General features: G+C 38.2%; 1 protein-coding gene across 9 annotated transcripts in view; it reads right to left on the bottom strand.

Annotated features, from left to right (window-relative positions):
* scn1a (sodium channel protein type 1 subunit alpha) overlaps window positions 1-25,004 on the bottom strand; it is a 157,289-nt gene that overhangs the window by 131,202 nt on the left and 1,083 nt on the right. For 2 of the 9 annotated variants that reach the window (XM_062969199.1, XM_062969198.1), the window contains exon 1: window positions 8,169-8,436. The exons of the other annotated variants lie outside the window; for them this stretch is intronic. The gene's annotated coding sequence lies outside the window, so the exon portion shown is untranslated. Of the gene's footprint in view, window positions 1-8,168; window positions 8,437-25,004 lie in introns of those variants that run through there. 9 annotated transcript variants of the gene reach the window in all.

Here is a 25,004-nt window from a genome sequence, read left to right as displayed (position 1 = left end):
TTTATGACTCTCAATTTTGCAGGCCTGTGTTAAAAATTCAAAGAAGCAAATGCCTTTAAACAGTGGGCCAAATGTTATCAATAAGTGCTAAAGAATATGCAAGAATGCTTAAGGGAGATTTGGAATACACTCTGCAACCATGCATTTTTAACTAGCCTCAAAAAGACTTTAGAGCAAGTTCACCTATTGCATTATTCATACAATCATTTGGGTTATCACTTATATCCTGAATGTGCAAATGTCTTTTCACTTATTTTCTCAGTCACAATGGGTTGTTTCTTCTTACTGCTCACAGATAATGTGTAACTGTATGGGGTACATATGGTACATCCAACATGTCTAAAAAGTAAAGGTAAAGGTTTTCCCTGACGTTAAGTCCAGTCATGATTAACTCTGGGGGTTGGTGCTCATTTCCATTTCTAAGCTGAAGAGCTGGTGTTATCCGTAGATACCTCCAAGGTCATGTGGCTGGCATGACTGCATGGAGCGCCGTTACCTTCCTGCCAGAGCAGTACCTATTGATCTACTCACATTGGCATGTTTTCGAACTGCTAGGTTGGCAAGAGCTGGAGCTAACAGCGGCTGCTCACGCTACTCCCAGGGTTTGAACCTGGGACCTTTCAGTCTGCAAGTTCAGCAGCTCAGCGCTTTAACACACTTCGCCAACATGTCTACTCAGAAGTGAATCTCATGGAATATAACAGCAGTTATGAGCAAATAAATAGGTATAGAATTGTATTAGGCTGCAATCCTATTTCAACTTTAACTGGAAGTTGCTGTTGTACAGGTTGGGGGTTATTTCTGTGCAGGCATGCAAAATATTATTTTGTTAGGCAATAATATTCATTATCTCTTTCACACTGTGGGCCATTGTTATCTGCTGAGGTTTGACTCCAGGACCCTCTGTGGATAGCAAAACATAGAAATCTCAAGTCCCATTACATACAGTGAAACAGTAAAATGATATCCCTTATATACAATAGCAAACAACTCAAAAAAAATGATGGAGAGAGCTTGAAGATCTGTAAACTAGCGAGAGGCTATACTACAGCGGTTCTCAAACTGGGGTCCCCAGATGTTTTTGACCTTCGACTCCCAAAAATCCTAACAGCTGGTAAACTGGCTGGGATTTCTGGGAGTCGTAGGCCAAAAACATCTCGGGACCCCAGGTTGAGAACTACTGCTATAGTAGGGTCTCAGTGTGCAAGAATATTGGGGTCCCCCGGCCCCAATATTTTCAAGCTGTAGATAGTTGAATCTGCGGATCCAGAATATGAAGTACTGGCTATATTAGTTGAATATATATTAGTGCAATATCTGTATCCTGTGAAATCCTGGGATTTGTAATTTGGTGAGGATTCGAGTGCAGAAATTTAAATACTTTGTCAGACTACCATCAGCTCCCATCATTTTTAGCCAGCATAGCTAATGATGAGGAGGCGATGGAATCCAGCAACATATGGATAGTCACAGGGTCCTGAATTCTTTTGAATGCTTTGAACTATGAAAAAGGTTGCCAGAAGTTCCTGCTACTGAGAAGGAACCCCCAGATGGCATAGTGGACTAAGTAACTTGAAGGTTGGGTTGCTGACCTGAAAGCTGCCAGGTTCGAATCCCACCCGGGGAGAGTGCAGATGAGCTCCCTCTATCAGCTCCAGCTCCATGTGGGGACATGAGAGAAGCCTCCCACAAGGATGGTAAAAACATCAAAACATCTGGGCGTCTCCTGGACAAAGTTCTTGCAGACGGCCAATTATCTCACTCCAGAAGCAACTCAAGTTGCTCTTGACACGAAAAAAAGAAAAAAAAAAGGACAATGCTAGCATTAAGCTCATTAAGAGTGAGCTGGGAGCACATGAAATACCGAAAATGCCAATTTGAGTATCCCTTATCTGAAATGCTTTTGACCAGTAGTGTTTGGGATTTCAGATCCTCCCTCCAATTTTGGAATACCTGTATTTGTGTGTTTTAGAGACTGAAACCAAGTCTAAACATGAAAATCATTGATTATTTTTTTTCGTGTCAGGAGCAACTTGAGTCGCTTCTGGAGTGAGAGAATTGGCCATCTGCAAGGACGTTGCCCAGGGGATGCCTGGATTTTTTTTTGATGTTTTTACTATCCTTGTGGGAGGCTTCTCTCATGTCCCTGCATGGAGCTGGAGGTGATAGAGGGAGCTCGGGCTGTGGCGCAGGCTGGAGAGCAGCTGCAATAAATCACTGCAATGAATCACTCTGACCAGGAGGTCATGAGTTCGAGGCCCGTGTTTGTCTTGTCTTTGTTCTATGTTAAAAGGCATTGAATGTTTGTCTATATGTGTAGTGTGATTCGCCCTGAGTCCCCTTCAGGATGAGAAGGGCGGAATATAAATGCTGTAAATAAATAAATAGCTCATCCGCACTCTCCCCGAGTGGGATTCGAACCTGGCAGCTTTTAGGTCAGCAACCCAACCTTCAAGTCACGAGGCTTTAGTCCACTACGCCACTGGGGGCTCAATTCATTGATTTTTCTTATGCACATTATACACATATACAGAAGGCAATTTTATAGACAATATTTTAATTATTTTGTGCATGAAACATATTTTGTGTACATTGGGCTATCAAAAAGCAAAGGCATCACTATCTGGGCCAACCATGTGGACAATTTTGGATTTTTGAATGTATCAGATTTCAAATAAGGGATGCTCAAGCTATACTGGAATTAACAAAAGATGTTGGAGTTGGCTGGCCTAACCATTTAGGAGATGACCGAAGAGTGGATGAACAACAGGCAGCAGAAAGCCCTTGAAACAAGCACTGTGGAGAATACATGAACTAATTGAGTATTGTCTGAAGGAAAGATGATGGAATGAAATCTAGGGCCCTTCCACACAGCCCTATATCCCAGAATAACACAGCAGAAAATCCCACATCTGAGTGTGGACTCAGATAACACAGTTCAAAGCAGATATTGTGGGATTTTCAGCCTCGATATTCTGGGATATAGGGCTGTGTGGAAGGGCTCCTAGATGACCCGAACAGCGAAATCACCACAGAAAAAGTCACCATTTATGCACACTTGAGCCTTGAAAAGCTTTGTTCAAGGAGCACGTCCTCTGTGGCATAGAGTCTCTGTATTCCTGTTATCTACTTTATCTTACAAACAAAGCCAGAGCGAATATACTTTGCAGTTTTCTCCAGTTCACAGGACACTTTCTAAACACGAAGCAATGCAGACAATCTAGCGAAGTGAATGTATGTGATACCATCTGAGTGAGCTGGATTGTTGATGAATGCCAAATGTTCTCACTCCCTGCATACTTGCTCTGATGCAGTCTTATGCAGGTGAGGCCATACATCAAAACAAAAACACCTTTAGCAAAACACTCTCAATACTGTTGCTATTCATTGTCAGAATGTACAGTGGAGTAGTTTTACACCATGGGCAATGTGTTATACCCTCTATTGAAAACAAATGTCCAGTTACACCATGTGGTTAGGGACTGTTGTTGGGCTTTTCATTCACATCAACTGGGACTAGTCAGGCGAAAGCATGCAATAGATTTTGTCCCACATGTCCATGTATCTCTTCTTGCCATTAACCATTAATTGCTATTAACTGCACTATGGCAATTTCTCTGCACACAGCTGTTTGATATTCTTATGTTTTATTGAAATTGTGTTTTTAACAATTTTGTTACTTCTATTGCTTTTATTCTTATCTATGTTTTTGTTTTTGATGGATATTTGTATTTGTATCTATTTGCATTTGCCCCATGTGTAAGCCACCCTGAGTACCAATTGGGCGATGGTGGTGAGGTATAAAAATAAAGTTGTTGTTATTATTATTATTACAGTAGAGTCTCACTTATCCAAGCTAAACGGGATGGCAGAAGCTTGGATAAGCGAATATCTTGGATAATAAGGAGGTATTAAGGAAAAGCCTATTAAACATCAAATTAGGTTATGATTTTACAAATTAAATGCCAAAACATCATGTTATACCACAAATTTGACAGAAAAAGTAGTTCAATACGCAGTAATGTTATGTTGTAATTACTGTATTTACGAATTTAGCACCAAAATATCACGATATATTGAAAACATTGACTACAAAAATGGCTTGGATAATCCAGAAACTTGGATAAGTGAAGCTTGGATAAGTGAGACTCTACTGTAATTGCGCTATGGCAATTTCTCTGCACGCAACTGTTTGATATTCTTATGTTTTATTGAAATTGTGTTTTTAACAATTTTGTTACTTCTATTGCTTTTATTCTTATCTATGTTTTTGTTTTTGATGGATATTTGTATTTGTATCTATTTGCATTTGCCCCATGTGTAAGCCACCCTGAGTACCAATTGGGAGATGGTGGTGAGGTATAAAAATAAAGTTATTGTTGTTGTTATTATTATTACAGTAGAGTCTCACTTATCCAAGCTAAACGGGATGGCAGAAGCTTGGATAAGCGAATATCTTGGATAATAAGGAGGGATTAAGGAAAAGCCTATTAAACATCAAATTAGGTTATGATTTTACAAATTAAATGCCAAAACATCATGTTATACCACAAATTTGACAGAAAAAGTAGTTCAATACGCAGTAATGTTATGTTGTAATTACTGTATTTACGAATTTAGCACCAAAATATCACGATATATTGAAAACATTGACTACAAAAATGGCTTGGATAATCCAGAAACTTGGATAAGCGAAGCTTGGATAAGTGAGACTCTACTGTAATTGCGCTATGGCAATTTCTCTGCACGCAACTGTTTGATATTCTTATGTTTCATTGAAACTGTGTTTTAACCATTTTGTTACTTCTATTGTTTTTATTCTTATCTATGTTTTTGTTTTTGATGGATATTTGTATTTGTATCTAGGGGCATTTGCCCCATGTGTAAGCCACCCTGAGTACCAATTGGGAGATGGTGGCGGGGTATAAAAATAAAGTTGTTGTTATTATCATTATCATTAATAATAATAATAATAATAATAATAATAATAATAATAATAATAATAATAATAACCAGCAAGACAGAGTGCTGGTCTAGACATTAGTTTCTCTTTGTTTTTAACCCACTTCTGGCCATGATTAGTGTAGTTTGGGCAGTTTGTAGTCCATTGATGTTGTTGAATAGCCATTGTCAGCAGGTCTAGTTTGCAAAGCCAGTGATAAGGACTCAATACAACAAAATACGGAGGGCAAGGAGAACATTAGGATCAGGTAGAAAAGCTTTTTGCCAGGACTTCCTATTTCTTAAAATATCTGACATCAGGCATGTAGCTGAGGGGGGGGGGGGACTTGAGGGCTTCAGCCTCCCCCCTCCCGAAATTCTCAGAGTGGTCCGCGAGAAGGCCTTACATTTATTATTTAAACTGTTATGTTTATTCATATCATGATCTGAACACCATGCTCAATATATCCCATATGCATGGGGGTATTGGGATAACCATACAAAAGCTTTGCTAGGGTAGATCCTCTCCCACCCAGACTCAGCCTCCCCCCTCCCCAAAGCAAAATCCCAGCACCCCCCAAATCAAAATCCTGGCTACGGGCCTGTCTGACATAGATAATGGAAACTTTCTACATGATATCTAGAATTCATGTAAATGTTTGTGAGGGACAAAGAGAATGGCCACGTAGCAATAAGATACCATGCATTAGGATAGATTAGATAGTAATGAAGTCAGTTACCATTCTTGATTGGGTCAAGTAAAACTAATGTAACTTGTCCAAGACATGCACCTCAGCAAGTGAGGACCTACCAACCTTTCTTTAAAGACCAAGTTTTATAATGTTATCATCTGGTTTGGTTGTTTAATTATCTGAGGGCCAGCTCAAGACAGTTGGCTGCCTGAGGGCAAAGACAAGATGGCACTCATTCCTTTCTATACACAGAAGAGAGCTGACAGTTGAATATTACTTCAACATTGGAAGTGAAGCACTTCCCTCTATCTTGTGTGAGGACAGCAAGCTCCTCATACAAGGTACAAGGCAGACTATGTGTCAAAAAGCCCCACAGCCTGATTTGAGATAGAGACCGGTCAGCTCAGGAAGAATGGCTGAAGAACTACAGTAGAGTCTCACTTATCCAACATAAACGGGCCGGCAGAACATTGGATAAGCGAATATGTTGGATAATAAGGAGAGATTAAGAAAAAGCCTATTAAACATTAAAATAGGTTATGATTTTACAAATTAAGCACCAAAACATCATGTTATACAACACATTTGACAGACAAAGTAGTTCATTACACATTAATGCTATGTAGTAATTACCGTATTTACGAATTTAGCACCAAAATATCACCATGCATTGAAAACATTGACTACAAAAATGTGTTGGATAATCCAGAACGTTGGATAAGCGAGTATTGGATAAGTGAGACTCTACTGTACTTCATTTTCAGTCTGATTATTGTTTTTGTTGTTGCATGCTTCCAAGTCATTTCTAACTTATGGAGTCCCTAAGGCTCCATCTGAGAGTATGGTGATGACAAATCCCCTCTGAACAAACCTGACCAAGAAAACCATGTGACAGAGTCCCCTTAGGGCAATGGTTCTCAACCTGTGGGTCCCCAGATAATAATAATAATAATAATAATAATAATAATAATAATAATAAGTAGTAATTACCGTATTTACGAATTTAGCACCAAAATATCACAATGCATTGAAAACATTGACTACAAAAATGTGTTGGATAATCCAGAATGTTGGATAAGTGAGTGTTGGATAAGTGAGACTCTACTGTACATCTGTTGCCTAAGACAACTGCCTCACTAAGCCTAGTGGTATGACCAGCTCAGGTGGCCATACCTTGAACTAGGGCATCTGAGAGGAGAAGTCTTTGCCTTCTCGGCAGTGGCCCCCCGGCTCTTGAACACTCTCCCGAAGGAGATCAGGTTAGCTCCTTCTCTGCCATTTTCCACCCGGAATTGAAAACATGGTTGTTCCAGAGCGTGTTTAAATGAACAGGCCTGTCATTAGAATACTTCTTTCTGTTTTAAAAGCATATGGCACTTTATCACTGTTACTTATTTCCATGATACAGCACTGTCCCCACTGGTTTCCTTTTAATTACTCTGATTTTATCTGCTTGGATTTTAATGTATTTGTCCATTATTTTATTTTGTGTATTGTTGGAATGTTTTAAGTTTATGTCAAATATGTTGTTGTTGTTTCGGGCTTGTCCCTGTTGTGAGCCGCCCCGAGTCCCTTCGGGGAGATGGGGCGGGATATAAAAATAAAGTTTATTTATTTATTATTTATTTCAGAACAGCAATCCATAAAGCTGAACAATCATATTTAGAAATAGTGCTTTGGGGCAAAGATATTTGACCTTGTGGCCTTGGAGCAAGGGTGAAACTGTGGCCTTAAACTTGTACTCCCTTTAAGGTATTGAGACTGATACGTAATTTAGTAGCAAAAACTTCTGGATAATTTGAAAGTATTGGTGTTGGGGGAGGTGGGGAGTTGCTCAAGCCAAGATTATCAAATCTGATTCGATTTCAGGCACAGACCTCCGAGAAGAATCAGTGGACTAATCCATTTTAAGGAGAAGGTGATGTTCACCTGCTAAATTTCCCTGAAGATAGATACAATTGCATCTGCAGTATTTACCACCACGAATGTTCTATATAGAAACCTAAGGGTCGCCATATGTATATCTTCTTAAAATATCGATTCCTTCTAGAAAAAAACAAAGAAAATGAAATGGATTGGAGGGAGGGGGGAAGCAACAAATAAACCTTGAAAAGACATTGGGCCTGTGAAATTGTCTCCTCTGGAACAGAGTGAGGATAAGGAAGGCTCTCCACCCCTGCAGTGCTAGGGTCTGCCTAGCCGGTTGACTTCAGGATAAGTCTACCGAATCTCCTTCACACCAAGGAACAATTTGACCTCCAAAAGGACGAGAGAGAACATTCCTGAACAACAAGCAGGAGCATCTCGACTGTGACAATGACAACAACAACAAATGGGCAGGTGAGGAAAGAAGCTGGCATACACCTAGAAAATCTAGGGTAAAGTTCTGCTAGGAAACCGACCCCATTTCGGTCTCAGATTCCCAAAATCAAGGATCTTTTCCATGCTATGCAAACATTTCTATCAACATTTCAAAAGGGGGGGGGGAAACAGAATAGATGGGATCTGTAAGAGCAAAACATTCAGCCACCTTACCTGGTCATTAGCAAGCATTATAAATGTACAGAATGAGTGAAAGCAAAAAGGATCCACGGATGACAATTGTGATGAAATGCTATCCTAATCCAGTTCTTCTGATTGCCAGTTCCAAAAAGATTCCCAAGTACTCAAAAACTGCTGCATTTTCATAGAAGGGGAGGAAAAAAAGAGGGAGGGAGAGAGGGAGAGACCTCTGCAGTATCTCGTCTGCTTCAGTCTCGGCTTCCTGTTCTCAGGCTCTCTCTATGGTACCTAATACAAATCAGCAAATAGCTTGGGGAAGAAAAAAAAGTGGGGGGGGGGGGGAGAAAAAAAAAAAGAGAACCCATCATCTTTATAGGACAGCACCATCTACTGGCAAAATTAAATGAACCTAAACTCTGTGCCGGATACTTATTTATTTATAAAAACCTCTTCAGCAAAGCATCTTGGAAAAAAAACAAAACAACAACATCCCAAGCCTAGGAATAGCCACAATGGGCCCCAATCCAAAGAAATCCAGCTTGTGACCCACCGAAAGAGGTAACAAGAGGCAAATATTTCTAGAATCTTTGCATTTTTGTCAATTCAGGGTTTCTTCCTGCTTTGCTCGTCGGAAGGCGTGCAATTCACCCTTCCACTGCCACAAATGTCTGCAAGCAATTTAACTCCTCAAATGACTTCGGAGATGCTGCTTTCTTGCCATTAAAAAAAGATTTCCCTTTCATCCTCTTTCATCTAGTAGCCCGGACTTTGTGTTCGAGCTGACGTACAGATGCAGCAGAATCACACAATGCCGCGTTTTCTGGACTGTTCCACATTAGACTGCAGGTGGAGGAAGTCCACGTTTGAAAATAGATTCCTGCACAGAAAAAACTAGGTTAGCCTAGGTTAGCCTAGAACCCCCCATTCTTTGGCATTCAAAGATAATATTGGCACCCTCCTCAAAACAGAATGGTACGGCAATGGCACAGGAAAACGGATTCTGCTGCATAGATAAATTGGCTGCTAACAATAGATTTAGATTTTTCTACTGTTTCATTATATGCCCAGCAACATGCTGCTTTCCAAAAGCAGGCAATCAATATATGCTGTTGCAAAATACTTAATAAAAATTATTTTAAAAAAAGAAGATATGCTGTTGCCTTATAATCCCTCAAGACAAACCCATTTATTGAAGCTTTTGTTAATCTTTAAGATGCTACAACACTCTTTTTGGAACATTTACCATGTTTCCCCAAAAATAAGACAGTGTCTTATATTAATTTTTGCTCCCAAAGATGTTCTAGGTCTTATTTTCAGGGGATGTCTTATTTTTCCATGAAGAAGAATTCACATTTATTGTTGAACAAAAAAACAAACATTTATTATATACTGTACAGTAGTTGTCATCACAAACCAGCATAACCAGACAAACTGTGAATCCTATCAAGAATTTCTTGTTACTACCATTATTTCCATGTACAACCATGTACGTACATTTACCGATCCTGCATGCTCTGGTGTTCTGTTTGGCAAACAAAAACTTTGCTAGGTCTTACTTTCGGGGGAGGCCTTATATTTAGCAATTCAGCAAAACCTCTACTAGGTCTTATTTTCTGGAGATGTCTTATTTTAGGGAAAAATTAGTGCAATTTTTTTCATGTCAGAAATGACTTGAGAAACTGAAAGTTGCTTCTGCAAGGACGTTGCTCAGGGGACACTCGGATGTTTTGATGTTTTTACCATCCTTGTGGGAGGCTTCTCTCATGTCCCCACATGGAGCTGGAGCTCATAGAGGGAGCTCATCCACACTCTCACTGGGTTGGATTCGAATCGGCAACCTTCAGGTCAGCAACCCAACCTTCAAGTCATCAGTCCTGCCGACATAAGAGTTTAACACACTGCGCCACTGGGGGCTCCTATTAGTGCAATAATGACGTTATTTTTACATCCTGTCCCATCTCCCCGAAGAGACTTGGAGCGGCTTACATGGGGACCAAGCCCAGTGAAACAAAATTATAATAAAAGGTAAGGGTTTCCCCTGACGTTAAGTCCAGTCGTGACCGACTCTGGGAGTTGGTGCTCATCTCCATTTCTAAGCCGAAGAGCCGGCATTGTCCATAGACATCTCTACAGTCATGTGGCCGGCATGACTGCATGGAGCACCGTTACCTTCCCGCCAGAGCAGTACCTATTGATCTACTCACATTGGCATGTTTTCAAACTGCTAGGATGGCAGGAGCTGGAGCTAACAGCGGCCGCTCACGCCGCTCCCGGGGTTTGAACCTGGGACCTCAGTGCTTTAATGCACTTTGCCACCAGGGCTCCTCAAAATTAAAATACAACACCATAAAATACATGTACATAGCAAAGCATAACCAACATAAAATCATGTAAACCATCATTAAAAACATATACTGAACAGCAACTCAACAGCAACAGCAACGCTATCCGCAACACCTAAAAAGGAGGTTCTTTGAGTTCAGCAGAAATTATTCTCAAAGTGATAGAACTATAACCACTTTGATAAAAATAATGCCATTCAATGTAACTTTTGCCATCTCTGGACAATACCCATATACAGTAGAGGCTCACTTATCCAACACTTGCTTATCCAACATTCTGGATAATCCAAGCCATATTTGTAGTCAAGGTTTTCAATATATCGTGATATTTTGGTGCTAAATTCGCAAATACAGTAATTACTACATAGCATTACTGCATATTGAACTACTTTTTCTATCAAATTTGTGGTATAACATGATGTTTTGGTGCTTAATTTGTAGAATCATAACCTAATTTGATGTTTAATAGTCTTTTCCTTAATCCCTCCTTATTATCCAACATATCCGTTTATCCAACATTCTGCCGGCCCATTTATGTTGGATAAGTGAGACTCTACTGTATTACAATATAATTGTCAAAACTTCTGACATGTCAGTGAATTTCAATCCTAATGTCACCATCATTAGACAACATTTATGCATGTCAATGCAACTGTCCAATCTCTTGACATGTGTGTATTTACTACAAGTGTCACCAACACTTGAAACATTTGTGTATCTCACTGTAACTGTCACCATCACTTGACACAGTTGTATAACTCAAAAGTTGCCACAGGCTGTCCTGCACTTCTCTGATATCAGCCCCCCTCTTTCGGATGCAACACAAGTTGGAAACATTTGAAACTAATGAATACACATACAGATGGGATGGAAAGAATATTCAAAAATATTTTGAAAATGACTGACAGACATATTTTTCGAGTGTCTAGAAATCCTGATGAAAAGAAGCCTGGACTGTTGAGAATCTTTGCAGTTCAAGATTTATTTTACATAAAATTTTGAGGTGGTTGTGCTTTTACTATCAGGAAAAATATTTCAATATAGAATTATGAATTCCTGCACAAAATTTGAGAGTTTTTCTATGTGGTGGATTTGCATATAAAGTAAAATTTGTACCATAGAAAGTAGCATTCCCAGCACAGGAAATAATATATCTGCATTCAAGTATTATTTTCCACACAGAAAATAGTTTCCTGTGCAAAACAGACATATGCAATTTTTGCGCAGAATAATTTTTGAAGAGTGAATAGCCTACAAAAACAGTGTGTTTTTTTTTTTTTTTTTGAAGATTTTCTAGGGCCAGGAAGAAAATTTGCTAAAATCATTCATCACTACCTTTGAGAAGAAACTACATTCCTAACACATATGTTACTCTGCCTGGTATTCCTCTATAGCTGATCTGTACAATTACTATTGTTCTAAGAGGACGACGACAACAACAACAACAACAACAACAACAACAAAGCTTTATTTATATCCTGCCCCATCTTCCCATGAAGACTCAGGGTGGCTCACAGACATTAAAAGGCAAATATTCAATGCCTTGTACTCCAGATATACAACCACAACAGCTGGAAATAGGGAAATCAGTTTTTAGAACTATAGAAACTATTACCACTAATAAACAAAGAAGTGTCAGAGTCCTTTGATTTTTAAAAGATGTTATTATCCAATTTGAGTAACAGTACAAAATGGCTTCACTTCAAAACTTGTGCATATATGTCCTTAACGCAAAGAACTGTGAAGAATATTCATGTTTAATGCATTATTTTATCTTTCTTAATTTTTTTCTTTTATTCACTCATGTCTACAGAATTGACTATAGAATTGTCAACTATTATGTTTCTCTGAAACTTCAACTACTATCATGAGATTGATTCTTCATGTGCAAACCCAATGAATTTAAATTGTACTGAAGCAAAGTTTTTGTATTGTTTTCCTCTATGCAAGGATCTTAATTTCAACTATGAACATTTCAAATAGATCAGTACATTATGCCCCGGTAAACCAGGTGTAATGTACTAATCTATTGTTGTTAATCTATTGTTGTTGTTTTTTTTATAATGTGTTTTATGAATACTGATGTAAGTTAATAATCATTTTTTAACTGATTTATATTGCACTGTATAATTTTTATATATGTGTTTTATTGTAAGCCGCCCTGAGTCCCCTGTTGGGTGAGAAGGGCGGGATATAAATACTGTAATAAATAAATAAATAATATTAAAGCAGTTGTTTGTGGATCTCTAGTTCTTGGAGATATCAATTCAGGCAGTTGCTAGAATACATTTTGACCCCCTGAACTATGGGACCAGTACCTACATTTTCACCTACCTTAATTCAATAAATTTTGTTCTTATCTAGATCTTTCAGGCAATTGTTTCAATTGGAAATGATTATACAATCACCCTGAAGGACCTTGCAAAATCCTAGACAGGATAACTCTTAGGAAATTTTCTAGGTCCTCGATGGTAATTGGTTGATATTTTTTTTCAATGAATGGGTCACTACTATCCATGGTTTCCTGTTTCCAGGATCATATTCCCTACAGACACGTGTTTCATACTATACTATATTTATGACTGCAATATGGAAGTTCAAGGGTAAAGGTAAAGGTAAAGGTTTCCCCTGATGTTAAGTCCAGTCATGACCGACTCTGGGGGTTCGTGCTCATCTCCATTTCTAAGCCAAAGAGCCAGCTTTGTCCATAGACACCTCCAAGGTCATGTGGCCAGCATGACTGCATGTAGCACCGTTACCTTCCCGCCGGAGCGGTACCTATTGATCTACTCACATTTGCATGTTTTCGAACTGCTAGGTTGGCAGGAGCTGGGGCTAACAGCGGGCGCTCATTCCGTTCCCAGGATTTGAACCTGGGACCTTTTGGTCGGCAAGTTCAGCAACTCAGCATTTTAACACACTGTGCCACCAGGGGCCCAATGGAAGTCCAAGCTTTTCTTCAAAGAGCAGTGGCCAGGGGAGAGGGAGAAGGTACACAGGTCCTGCCACAAATGTATTGCTACCAAATCATCTGTTTGGTGGAAATGCGCATAGTGGTAATTGCTCACACAACACTGAGAGGAGGAATATGACATGGATACTGAGAGCTCGGATATCCTTTACAGATTACAGTTGTCAGAATCCCTACATAGATATACTGGCGGAAAATTTTTGAGAGGGTTTTGAAGACATAACCCTCTCAAAGATATATTTACAGAGTTCTGAGTATTCATGACCCAAACACACAGCAGATCAAATGTCCATTTGGCAGTTTCAGTGTAGAACACCACTTGTGTTGGTCTCCCCCTTTACATTTTACTTTGCCTATATATATATATATATATATATATATATATATATATATATATATGGAGCTCCGGTGGCGAAGTGTGTTAAAGCACTGAGCTGCTGAACTTGCAGACCGAAAGGTCACAGGTTCAAATCCTGGGAGCAGAGTGAGCGCCCGCTTTTAGCTCCAGCTTTTGCCAACCTAGCAGTTCGAAAACATGCCAGTGTGAGTAGATCAATAGGCACCGCTCCGGCGGGAAGGTAACGGTACCCCATGCAGTCATGCCAGCCACATGATCTTGGAGGTGTCTACAGACAACGCCGGCTCTTTGGCTTAGAAATGGAGATGAGCACCAACCCCTGGACTGGACTTTACGTCAGGGGAAACTTTTACCTATATATATATATATTCACTGCCTGATACAATAATATTACAATTTTAATGTATTACATGCCTTTAAACCTGCATATTGCTGAAAATATGGTATGAAACATTATTGTATTCTAGGCTACTGTGTTGACAGGTGATTTAATTTCATCACTGCTACTTTAAATTCTCCCCATTCTTCTTGCATCATTTCTTCCCCTAGGGCTGAATGTTTAGTATTTCTGAAAGACCTGAGCTTAACAGTATTGAAACCTTGGTTTTTTGTGAGACAAGTGCAGGATGGCAAGGAACGTGATGAGCTTTTAACCTGACAGGTAATGACTGAATGCTTAGAAATTGTAGGATCATCTTTGGTATGGATTTCCTTGGTGGCTATTCCACCAAGGCAGAAAGTTAGGGGCTTAGGTTGGTTTGCAGGAGAAAACCCATGGGTTACTTCATGTATGCTATTCAGCTAATAGCTCAAATTTTTAAGGCAAGACTGATATCAGTGTTCCTAATGTTTTACACTTCAAATCCCATCAGCCTCACCTAGGCTAATGGTAAGGCATGATAGGAATTTTAGTTCAATAACTTGAAGGTCCCAGGTTCCTTAGTCCTGGTGGAAGATTTTGGTGAATGTGATACCAAGTAGATTATGTCATTGAAAAATCTATAATGGTACTTTTAAAACACAATAGCCCATTGGTATGCATCGGGATTTGCTTCCCTTGGATTCCAAACTTTGTAGAGGACCAAGTCCCATTATAACCAATCGTATAGTTAAATGATGCCCCTTATTTAAAAGGGCAAAATCAAAGTTTGATTTCTGAATTTTTGTGCAATGTTTCCAAGCCATGGGTGATTGAATTCTTGGATAAAGAGGTCCAGCTGTGGTTTGCACATTCTGCTCTATGTGGATAATGTATCACAGTATTTATTCACTAGGTGGCACTGCACCTAGTTGTATATAGGTGCATTCAGGCATTTCCTGTCTCTGTTCAATTACTGTTAAGATAAGGTGGGCAAAATTTAACCCTGTGCCTGTACATTGCTCTTGTTGCAGCTCTCAACCACTCTAAACTCTCTGATCTACCCTTTCTCTGGCCAAAAGATTGACTTGCTTCTCCTGGAAAGCATCAAAAGGAAAATATACCTTTAAATTAGGTTTGCTGCTAGGGGTATGTAAATCTCCCACTGTTTTGTCCTTGCACACAAGGAAACCATTATTGCAGTTTTCCTTCTACTTTCATAAGCAGTATTCCTTCCATATTCAATTGTCTTGAAGTCCAGAGGAATTATTATATGAAGATATAAACAAGTCACAGGAGGGCAGTTGCACAAAAAGCACGTGGGTTTCTCCACATATTAATTTTCCAGTAATTTGGAAAAGTTTGGGGGAGTTTGCAAAGGTCTTCGTGCACTGTTGTTTTTCCCCCACAAAGTTTCTAATTAGGAAATAATTTTAAAATTATTTTTATTTCATTCTTAAAAATATGGACTTTACATAACCTGTACGAAGATTTATTGAGGATTCTGGATGAATGGATTTTAATCTTAGACATGCTTAACATTTTATATAATGTGCTTTTATTTTGCAGTGGTATCTGTTTTATATGAATTGTTGTTTTGTAGATTGTTTTATATGAATTGTTGTTTTTATATTGTTTGTAGGCATTGAATTTTTGCCTATTTATTGTAAGCCGCTTTGAGTCCCCTCGGGGAGAAAGGCGGGGTAAAAGTGATGTAAATAAATAAATAAATAAATAAAAATATGACTCTTGTATCAGTGGGACCTGTACCTGTGGTTCACCTACCTGTATCTGATAAAGTATGTCATCTCTAGGAACTTTCTAGGTCCTCCATGTGATTCTACTGTATGCTTCATTGAATCAAGCTGACAAATTCCTAGAGCAGGGAAGTGAAATGCATTTTCAACTAGGCCCTCATCAACTTTATAGTCACTTTCAAAGGGAAGTTTCTAATTGTAAGACTGTGTAAATGTAACTATGTCACCACGGCATTAAAAGGCTCACATACCATATAAAATGATGTGGCAGACTGCATTTCTCTTTAGGAAGTTTCTTGGCCCTCCAGCATGGCAGTCATAGGATCCACTATAATCTACAGTTTCCTGTTTCCATGGGAGGTTCAGAGAAATACAGCATGATCCCTGTGATATATGGGGTCATGCTGCATTTCATAGCGGTTGGTTGTAGAGAGCACATGACTCCTTTGTTGAAACAACTTCAGTGGCCACCACTCCATTCCCATTCAAGATTCAAAGTGCTAATACTTACTTATGAAGACATGCATGGTTTGGGCCCAGACAGTCTAAAAGACCATATCTGGAATTAATCTGCTGAGAAGGATTTTCTCTTGAAGACTATCATCACAGGCATTTTGGTGAGGACTCTGTGTTTTCTCCCAAATTCTGAAACTGAGATTTGATTGGCTCCCTCCCAGATGTCCCTCCCCCCAGCAGGTAAAGACCATAATTATTTAGAGAACTTAAATAATTAAAAATAAGTAAGATCTGTATATACTCGAGTATAAGCCTAGTTTTTCAGCCCTTTTTTTAAGACTGAGAAAGCCCCCCTCTGCTTATACTCAGGTGAGGGTCCTGGTTGGCTTATATTTGGGTCAGCTTATACTCGAGAATATATGGTACATTTATTATTTTCTCTATTATTATTGGTATTATTACATTTATTATTTTTCTCTATATTATTGTTGCTACTATTACATTTATTTTACTCTTTTTATTATTATTATTATTATTATTATTATTATTAATACATTTATTATTTCACTCTGATCTTATTATTATTATATTTATTATTTTACTCTATTTATTACTACATGTATTATTTTCCTGCATTTATTATTATTAATATTATTATTATTATTATTATTACATGTATTATTTTATTCTATTATTATTATTATTATTATTATTATTTGGAATATAGTTTTTATTTATTTCTTAAAGATAAGGATACATCAAAAGTGGGGGAACAAACTAGATAGTGGAGAATAGTAGGAAAAGAGAGTAAGTGAGAGAGGGACAGAGAGAAAAAAATAACAATAGGATAAAAAAAACATATACAGTAGAGTCTCACTTATCCAACACTTGCTTATCCAACGTTCTGGATTATCCAACGCATTTTTGTAGTCAATGTTTTCAATAAATCATGATATTTTGGTGCTAAATTCGTAAATACAGTAATTACTACAAAGCATTACTACGTATTGAACTGCTTTTTCTGTCAAATTTGTTGTATAACATAATGTTTTGGTGCTTAATGTGTAAAATCATAACCTAATTTGATGTTTAATAGGCCTTTCCTTAATCTCTCCTTATTATCCAACATATTCACTTATCCAACATTCTGCTGGCCCGTTTACGTTGGATAAGTGAGACTCTACTCTGTGTGTGTGTGTATATATATATATATATATATATATATGCAATAAGAGGAGGAGAACTAAATAAATAAAAATAAAAATAAATTGGGGGGGGGGGGGGAGGGTGGTGCTTTGACTTCCCATCTATGCTTTGAAGACTTTTCTTTCGTTTTCTTCGACAGTTTCTTTCATTTATTCTAGCCTCCATCTTTTTATTTGTTTTTATATGCAAGACAGATCTATCATGAAGTTCATTCTTCTTTCTCTTAAGAAGTTTACAACTTTTGTCCAATCTGTTTTAATCTTCCCTTCTCTTATCTTTTGTGTCAGTATATCCACGTGCATAATATCTATTATTTTAATCATTATTATTCTATTATTATTAAAAGGATACATAAGCACATTTACATTGAAGAAGATGAGAATCATGATTTAATCAGAGTTGGACAATCTTATCTTAAATTAGAGCTTTATGTAAATATTCAAAAACATTTAACCTACTGATGCCTCAATTAATGTAATTTTATTGGTATCTGTTTTTATTTCTGAAATTTACCACTCTCGGCTTATACTGGAGTCAATGTTTTTCCAGTTTTTTTTTTTTGTGGTAAAATTAGGTGCCTCGGCTTATATTCGGGTCGGCGTATACTCGAGTATATACAGTAAATAAATGAAAATATTATTTCCATTCTTACATGCTGCATTGTTTGCTATCAGTTTTTTTAAGAGCTGAAATACAGTCTATTTTTTTTAAAAAAATGTTTGAGTTGCCCACCAAGTCTTCAGGGATATGGGGAGGGGGACCAGGGAGCAAAATTGCCTGCTAAAAATACTGGGTACTAATCAAGCTTCGCTTTCATTCAGATAGTCTGGTCAATGGCTTGGCTTATGTGCCGCATCAGCTCACAGATAAATTTCCTGCTTCTATATGAAAGGAAGGAACTGAGCTACTATAGGTAAGAAAATAAAGAACCCTGATACATTGCCGGTTTTGCCTGCTGTGAGAGCACATTATTGTTTGTGCTGCCGAATGGGGAGAGAGAAGTCTCGTCTCATCCAGTATAATGCATGAGTAATCAGGATAGCATACTGCAACGGTCCCAGAAGTCCCAGACAAGAGAATCAGTCCCAACAGGCCACTTAAAAGTCATGGCTGTGGGTCTGTTTGATCCCTTACTGTCACCAGACACTACCTGGTGCAACTGAGCCTTTGTGCATTCCTATTACCACAATAATCTTTATACCCCTACTTCCACTCCCCATATTATCAATGCCACAACTGTGACTGGACTCAGTTCTACCTTTAGGAAAAGGGAGATGGGCACCTGAGCTATTAGGTTTGCGAGGAAATGGTTATGAAAAAGCAGAAAGTTATTAGCATTTTACTTTGATATCACTGTCTTTCTACAGCCAGGGTTGGGGAGATAAGCATTTGTAGGATTTTATTTTGGCTCTTGTACTAAAAAAATAAAATAATTAGTAGCTTTGGGTACTGTGCTTCTTGGCATGGATGACGAGTATTGTTTGCCACGTTTCTACAGGCACCAAAATGCCTAGTTCCATCAGCATTGTGGTCCAAGAGACAACACAAGTCAACACAAATTTTAGTACCTCAAATGTTAGCCCCCTTTCTGACCTGCTGATTCCAAAATATGGCACTAGTTTCCCCCTCTGAAATGCAGAACATATGGCATCTATAGGTTGCCATCTGCTTGCCCATAGAAAATCATGATAATCATATTCAAGAAAATAGAGCTGATGCAGTCTATCCAATGTCATGTTTTGAATCAGTGCCCCAAATTGCCCCAGAAACAAGCCTATCAATCAAAGCACCAAGAAAATGTTTTGTTGTTGTTGTTGGGCTGTGTAATTGAACCAAGAAGCCATTGGGATCCTACTCAAGCATTTGCCCTGCCATACAATACAGATTCTTACAGGTATATTCCTTTAAGACCCTATGTGAAGTACAGTAGAGTCTCACTTATACAACACTCGCTATGAAAGAAAAACAGTGATGAACACATTCCCTATTTCAGAATAAGTGAGATACATACAGTAGAGTCTCACTTATCCAACACTCGCTTATCCAACGTTCTGGATTATCCAACGCATTTTTGTAGTCAATGTTTTCAATACATCATGATATTTTGGTGCTAAATTCATAAATACAGTAATTACTGTGTATTGAACTACTTTTTCTGTCAAATTTGTTGTATGACATGATCTTTTGGGGCTTAATTTGTAAAATCATAACCTAATTTGATGTTTAATAGGCTTTTCCTTAATCCCTCCTTATTATCTAACATATTCGCTTATCCAATGTTCTGCTGGCCCGTTTACATTGGATAAGCAAGACTCTACTGTACTCCAGTATTGCAGATATTATCCGACATAGAGATATGCACTGGTGATGTTTTGTGTTGTGGGAACAGTCCTCTATGGGTCTATTTACACTGTAGAATTAATGCAATTTGACAGCATTATCAATTACATTGCTTAATGCTATGGAATCGCAGGAGTTATAATTTTACAAGGCCCTTAGTGATCTTTGCAAAAGATCACTAAGGGCCTTGCAAAAGATCACTAAGAGCCTCAGCAAACTACAACTATCATTATTCTATAGCATTGAGCCATGGCAGTTAAAGTGGTGTCAAACTGCATGAAATGTACAGAGTAGATACACCCTATGTTATTTAATATTTGCTTAAATTGCTTTTGAAACAATTCCCATTTTAAGAGTGACAGGAGCCAGTATCCAAATGTATCCAAAAGTATAACAAAGAGTATCTAGGGGACGGTTTACTAATCTGTAATCAGTTTTTGTTTTAGATTATAAAGATAGGCAAATAAACCAACAGAGATTGGACATACTTGTTATTAACCATAAGCCAAATGCAATGTCATAAATTACTCAAATGTTGTATTCCATCATTGTACTGTAACTTGATCCTAGCCAATGGTTTGTTGACCGAAATAAAGGCTACTGACTGACTGACTGAGTATCCAAATGTAATGTTGAAATGAAATGAAATGAAATGAAAATGAAGCAATAATTAGATGCCCTTTGTTGACCTGATCTTTGTAAATAGCTAGATTATCTAATACAGTTTATAGCTGAAAGTGGGACATTAAGATGTAATAGTGAGGGTGGATCGAGGTAGGACAGGCTTGAATCTACAACAATGGTTCTCAACCTGTGGATCCCCAGATGTTTTGGCCTTCAACTCCCAGAAATCCTAACAGCTGGTAAACTGGCTGGGATTTCTGGGAGCTGTAGGCCAAAACACCTGGGGACCCACAGGTTGAGAACCACTGATCTACAAGATCCAAATCCCTTCCATTCTCTTAGATCAGTAGCTCCCAACTTTGGTCCTCCATGTATTTTGGATGTCAGCTCCCACAATTCCTAACAACTGGTATGATGGCTGGGATTTCTGAGAGTTGAAGTCCAAAACACCGAGAGGATCAAAGGTTGGGAACCACTGCCTTAGATGATCCCCTTAGATGATCCCACTAGAATGACAGCTAGTTCACATTAGTGTTAATGGGAAGAAATACAATAAGGTAATGCTATGGAATGGAGCAAGGTAGGTTTGCCCATCACTGTTGTCTTTGCTGTCATGAGCTAGCAAGTAATGGAAATCTACTATATAATTTCCCTCAGTTCAATTCAGATTGTTTAGCACAACAGTAGTCAGAGTCAAGATTATGATGAAAGAGAGACATGTTCAAATCCTCTGCTATCCATGGAGCTCACTGAGTGACTTTGAGCCAGTCACTGTCTCTCAGTCTAACTCACCTCACAGTCTCAGCGTGAGCTTTAAATACTACCCTGAGCTTCTTGAAGGACAGGCAATGAACAATAAATAGAAATGATAAAGATAAATTAGCAAGTACAAGTTGCCACCTGGCAAAGCACTGTCTCTTTAGATGACTCTATATAATAACACATTGTCAAAGGTAGTCCAGAAATGATTTTGTTACTGGAAACGTAATGACGTGTCTATGTGTGTTATGTTATTTCTAGATAGGCAGCTTACAAAGTTGTAAAGCAACTGCTTACTACTTTACCATGATTATGATAAATGATTGAACCCATGTTAGATGCCATTAGGTTCCACTGAATCCAAGGTTAAAAGTTAGTCATATCTTAGGATACATTGCCCTCATTTCAGTAGGAAGTAATCATGTCTAATTTAATTTAGATGTAGACCAATTCATTGGACTCCAACAAAAAAATAATATTAAGGGATGTAGGAAAGGTGAAGATGTCAAATGTGGGTCAAAAATGGTTGATCAAAGAGACAGCGAGTCATAATTCTGTATTCTTATTGCTGAGATTATTCTTTACCAATTCATATTTTCATTTTGTTATGTTTCTTTCCATTGTGATATTTTGAATAGAAACATTAAATGGTCCCCTTCATTATCCTCATAATTACTAGACATGTACACTTTGGATTTAAAAATGCTGCATGCTCAAGTTCTTCTTTCCCTCATAAGATATTTCCACAACCATAATATAACTACATTTATGTTATCACATCTCCATATCATTGACCAAAAGGAAATCAGTCAAAAGGATAAAGGGAGATCTTTGCTCCCATTTTAACACAGCTCTACTACGAACAAGCAACCAACCACTGCACCTGTCCCTTTGGAATGTTTCATATCAATTTCTATTCTATGGGGGCCGGGCTGTGGCACAGGCTGGTGAGCAGCATGCTGCAATAAATCACTCTGCCTGTGAGGTCATGAGTTCAAGACCAGCCCATGGTGGGGTGAGCACCCGGCAATTAAAAATAAATAAATAATAGCCCCTGCTCGTTGCTGACCTAGCAACCCGAAAGATAGTTGCATCTATCAAGTAGGAAATAAGGTACCACTTATAAAGTGGGGAGACAAATTTAACTAATTTACGACATTGGAATGAGGAAGTGCCGTCACAGGGGATGATGAAGCAGCTGCTCCCCCCTGTGGCCAGAATCGAACATCCCCTTAGAAGAAGGTTAAATTGCCTCTGTGTCTGTCTCTGTCTTGGTTCTATGTGTATATGGGCATTGAATGTTTGCCCTATATGTATATAATGTGATCCGCCCTGAGTCCCCTTCGGGGTGAGAAGGGCAGAATATAAATACTGTAAAAAAAAATAAAAAAATAAATAGTTCCTGTACAAAGGATTGTTTTTCATTTTCATAGGAATTGCCACAAAAACCCTGAATAATAAGTTTATCCTCTTTGGTGAGGGAAAGCCACCAAACTTTAAACCTACTTTGATACACAACTCTAGGCACCTGTTCTTTGGAGACTTTAAAATCATCAGCAAATAGAAAGCAAGTATGCTTTTAGAAACAGGTAGTATGTTTTCTGTGCAAAGAGCAATATTTTGTGAAGTAAACAACGGATTTTGTGAAAACTCTTTTTTGTGCAAACTCTCATTTTTTACACAAATATTTTTTCGTTAACAAAGTCTTGATGCATGTAGCATCTCACAGATATTCCCCTTTTTCTTCAATTGGGTATCTTGGGGATCAGGACACCTATTTTTGAACTAAGGTTATGAATATTAATAATAGTCATCACATTCCTAGTTGTTGCCCACCACATCTGGAGGACACCAGTTTGAGGCTTTTCACCTTCATCTTAATTATCCTCTCCTCCCTTGTTACATGTATTCCTTGTCTGATTATACTTGCTGTTGAGTTGTCACCTTGCTCTTCAAAATAACCTTTTGTTGTGTACTGACAAAGGGAATCATGCAGCCCTTCCACATACTCAGTGCATACCTGGTCTAACAGCCATATTTAGACATTCTGCACATGCATAGTTGAGAGTAAGTTTCATTGATCTCAGTGGATCTTACTTCAGAGGAGACATGTATAAATTGAAAGAAAAAGTCAGTTTACAAAATCCTGTATATGGGTATAGATCTCATTGAACTTCATGAGACTTGCTTCTGCTTACACATGCGTACAGTGACATTGCACATGGACAGTTTCAGCCCTATAGTTGCTTGTCTGGGAGCTTCCTTGAACTCCATTGGATTTACATACAAGTAGGGATGTATAGAGCTTCAGTCTTCAGCTTGCTACCCCATGTATACTCATGTCAGGAAAAAAAATTATGTGACTCTTTGAATGTATTCCAATGTATAGTAATTTATATCAGACTGGTGTGTTGATATGAACAACATGCTAACTTAACTGGTAGTGAAATGAAACCTATAGACACAATGTTTTGCCCTATCTGTCTGTCTGTCTGTCTGTCAATCTATCTATCTATCATCTATCTGTCTATCTATCTATCTATCATCTATCTATCTATCTATCTATCTATCTATCTATAATCTATCATCTATCTATCTATCATCTATACATATATACATACACACATACGGGAGAAGAGGGAAGAAGAGCCCTAACTTTGAATAAACCCAGTCTGAAATCTTACACATCAATAACCAAACTTACTGAATTTAATTGGACTCACTTTTCAATGAACCTACATACAATTACAGTAGAGTCTCACTTATCCAACACTCACTTATCCAACATTCTGGATTATCCAACGCATTTGTAGTCAATGTTTTCAATACATCGTGATATTTTGGTGCTAAATTCGTAAATACAGTAATTACTACATAGCATTACTGTGTATTGAACTACTTTTTCTGTCAAATTTGTTGTATAACATGATGTTTTGGTGCTTGATTTGTAAAATAATAACCTATTTTGATGTTTAATAGGCTTTTCCTTAATCCCTCCTTATTATCCAACATATTCGCTTATCCACCATTCTGCTGGCCCGTTTATGTTGGATAAGTGAGACTCTACTGTATAAGATGTTACTGAGGATACCAATGTAAAGTTCACCAGTTGCCTGATCTGCTTTCATGAAAAGTGTCTAAGATCAGAATGAAAGTCTGATTCCCTGAATGCTTGGTATTGGTAACATTGCTTATCCTTCCACCCCATCCTATTATATGCAAGAAATATTGTTCCTTTAACAAGCAGTCACAGCTATGGCTATGAAAGAAAAACAGTGATGAACACATTCCCTATTTCAGCATAAGTGAGATACATGACATGAATAAGCAACATCAATGGTTAAATCAGATCACCCTTAAAAAGAAGCACAGTCAGTCTTCCTAGAATCTGATAGCAAGCTGGCAGAATTTCCTGAGATTGTTTGCTGACTAGAGACCCATTTACCTTCCCAAGATGGGTCACTGCAGAGTTTCCGAACAGGAAAAAACAGTAAACAGTGTGCACACAAGTCCATTTTTACCCATGACCAGTCCCTTTAAAGGGCATTTTGCCCTGCCTTTTTAGATAGGCTTGAAGAACCCTGGCTTTACCCCTGTCCATGGTACTGAACAAATCCTAGAGGCTCCAGGAGATTTTCAAATGTATCATGCTGTCTCATTAAGTAGTAACACACAGGCAAAATGAGCTCATTTGCTTG

Source organism: Anolis carolinensis, chromosome 1, assembly GCF_035594765.1.
Source record: "Anolis carolinensis isolate JA03-04 chromosome 1, rAnoCar3.1.pri, whole genome shotgun sequence".
Taxonomy (NCBI): Eukaryota; Metazoa; Chordata; class Lepidosauria; order Squamata; family Dactyloidae; genus Anolis; species Anolis carolinensis.
The sequence above is the reverse complement of the archived record's forward strand: the minus strand, read 5'-3'. Positions and strand labels throughout refer to the sequence as shown.